The 2,989-nt window shown below is 41.6% G+C and overlaps 1 non-coding gene across 1 annotated transcript; it reads right to left on the bottom strand.

Moving 5' to 3' along the window:
• Nucleotides 1-336: 336 nt before the first annotated feature.
• On the bottom strand, nt 337-409 carry TRNAF-GAA (transfer RNA phenylalanine (anticodon GAA)). Its single transcript has one exon. It is a non-coding gene; the product is annotated as a tRNA-Phe (tRNA).
• Between the last annotated feature and the right edge of the window lie 2,580 nt (nt 410-2,989).

Here is a 2,989-nt window from a genome sequence, read left to right as displayed (position 1 = left end):
CAAAGAAGTTCTCTACCAGGAACTTTGTACCGCGCACATTACTTAGCACAACTAGGAAAATAAGATAAGATAAATATAATCAAGACTAAAAAAATATTCATCGGAATAGCAGAATACAAAATTATGAAACGCAAAAAAATAAAGGGGAATCTCACCCCCTTCTTTATCATAAAGAAAAGATATATTTTAAAACTTCTTTAAAAATAAAAAGAAGTGCCTCTATATTTATATTATAAATTTATCCACTTAGATGAATAATTATTATTAATGAATATGTATCACAATCCATCTCGAGGTATTTGGATCAATACCTATTCGGTGGTTCTTTTTTTTCTCTGCCAGGAACCAGATTTGAACTGGTGACACGAGGATTTTTAGTCCTCTGCTCTACCAACTGAGCTATCCTGACCTTTTCTTGCGCATCATCCTAGTAGAGTATTTGTATCTATGTCAATTAAAATGGCTAAAAATTAATTAAAGTATTTCAAATTTTAAATTTGAAAATGGGGGGGGGGGTAGTCCTATGCATTGTGCATGGTTTACTTAAATAAAACTTAAAATAGAGTGAATAACCAAGATTTCTTGCCGATACTCTAATAAAAAGAAATCTATTCAATGAACAGGATAAGATCCATTGAGTTCTCTTTGCATTCCTTTGTGAAAGAGTAGAATGAGAAAACTAATGAATCTTAAACCCATTGCATTGATAAAAAGAAAAAAGTGCATTGATAAAAAGAAAAAAAGAGGATAAATAATAATAATATAGTATAGTTAGGGAATAAAAGAGGATTTGGCGATAGAGGTTTTCCTTTTACTAGAAATTTCATTGTTGTCAGATTTTCCTTTTACAACTTATAAAGTCGACAATTTTTCCTTTTACTAGAAATTTCATTGTTGTCAGTATTGACATGTAGAATGGGACTCTCTCTTTGTCCTTGTCTGATTAATCTAGTTTTTTAAAGATCTCGAAAACTTTGAATTTGAATTGAAGAATTTGATTATTCAATATTCGATTGGAGTGGATTCACAATAATAAAAAAATTATGATATGAGTTTTTTTATTTCATAATCATTATCATTTCTAATTTCATTTTTAAAAAAGATAAAGAACCTATATTATAATTATAATATTGTGACACCTCCGATTCAATCGTACACTAATCATACACACAAACGTGTACGATCAAGGTCAAGGACTCACGGAAAGATATCACAACACAACTCTACAAATAGAATAAGTCATACAAGCATCATATTACAAGCCAGGGGCCTCGAGGGATCGAATACAAGAGCTCGATCATAGACGAGTCAGCGGAAGCAACAATACCTAAGTACAGACATAAGTTAAACAAGTTTGCCTTAAGAAGGCTAGCACAAACTGGGATACAGATCGAAAGAGGAGCAGGCCTCCTCCCTGGGATCCTCCTAAACTACTCCTGATCGTCGTCAGCGGCCTGCACGTATTAGTAGGCACCTCCAGAGTAGTAGGAGTCGTCGTCAACGGTGGTGTCTTGCTCCTGGACTCCAACGCCTGGTCGTAGCAATCGGGTATAGGAAGGGGGAAAAGGGGGAGCAAAGCAACCGTGAGTACTCATCCAAAGTACTCGCAAGCAAGGAGCTACACTACATATGTATGCATTGGTATCAAATGGAAAAGGGGTAGCATATGTGGACTGAACTGCGAAATGCCGGAATAAGAGAGTAGATGGTAAGTTCACCAAGTAACATCGCATAGCATAATCCTACCCGATGATCCTCCCCTCGTCACCATGTGAGAGAGCGATCACCGGTTGTATCTGGCACTTGGAAGGATGTGTTTTATTAAGTATCTGGTTCTAGTTGTCATAAGGTCAAGGTACAACTCCAAGTCGTCCTGTTACCGAAGATCACGGCTATTCGAATAGATTAACTTCCTTGTAGGGGTGCACCACATTTCCCAACACGCTCGATCCCCTTTTGCTCGGACACACTTGTCTGGGTCATGCCTAGCCTCGGAAGATCAACATGTCGCAACCCTACCTAGGCACAACAGAGAGGTCAGCACGCTGGTCTAAATCCTATGGTGAAGGGGTCTGGGCCCATCACCCATTGCACACCTGCACGTTGCGTACGCGGCCGGTGAGCAGACCTAGCCTCCCTTATATAGGAGCAAGTGTTCCAGTCCAACCCGGCGCGCGCCGCTCAGTCGCTAACGTCACGAAGGCTTCGGCTGATACCACGACATCGAGTGCCCATAACTGTTACCGCATAGTTGGTTAGTGCGTATAGGCCAGTGGCCAGACTCAGATCAAATACCAAGATCTCATTAAGTGTGTTATTTTGAAGTAACCGCAAACACCGACCAGGGCCAGGCCCACCTCTCTCCTGGGTGGTCTCAACCTGCCCCGTCGCTCCACCACAAAGTAACAGTTGGGGGCCATCGGGAACCCAGGCCCACCACTACCTTGATGGAACCACCTGCCCCTTCATCCCCCATATCCGAATCACTTGCGGGTACTCAACGAGCCGACCCGACTTTAGTCACAACATGTATCACGTGTAATATGTATAGTATATATACCCGTGATCACCTCCCAAGTGATCAAGGCCCGATAGTATAGCATGGCAGACGGACAAGAATGAAGGGCCACTGATGGAAAAATATCATCCTATACTAAGCAATTAGGATTGCAGGTAAAGGTAACAACAGTAGTAGCAAAGACAGGCTATGCATCAGGATAGGATTAACGGTAAGCAGTAACAAGCTACACTACTCTAATGCAAGCAGTAGAGAGAAGAATAGGCGATATCGGGTTGATCAAAGGGGGGGCTTGCCTGGTTGCTCTGGCAAGTAGGGGTCGTCAACAACGTAGTTGATCGGGGCATCAGCAGCGGCGTCAGTCTCATAGTCTACCGGAGAGAAGAGGGGGAGGAAACAACGAATACAATGCAAATAGATGCATAACGATGCATGACATGACAATGAGTGGTGCTAGGTGTGCCCTAACGC

Source organism: Triticum urartu, chromosome 4A, assembly GCF_056163025.1.
Source record: "Triticum urartu cultivar PI428250 chromosome 4A, HENAU_Tu73, whole genome shotgun sequence".
Lineage (NCBI taxonomy): Eukaryota > Viridiplantae > Streptophyta > Magnoliopsida > Poales > Poaceae > Triticum > Triticum urartu.
Note: the sequence above shows the minus strand (reverse complement) of the source record. Positions and strands in the feature narration are given on the sequence as shown.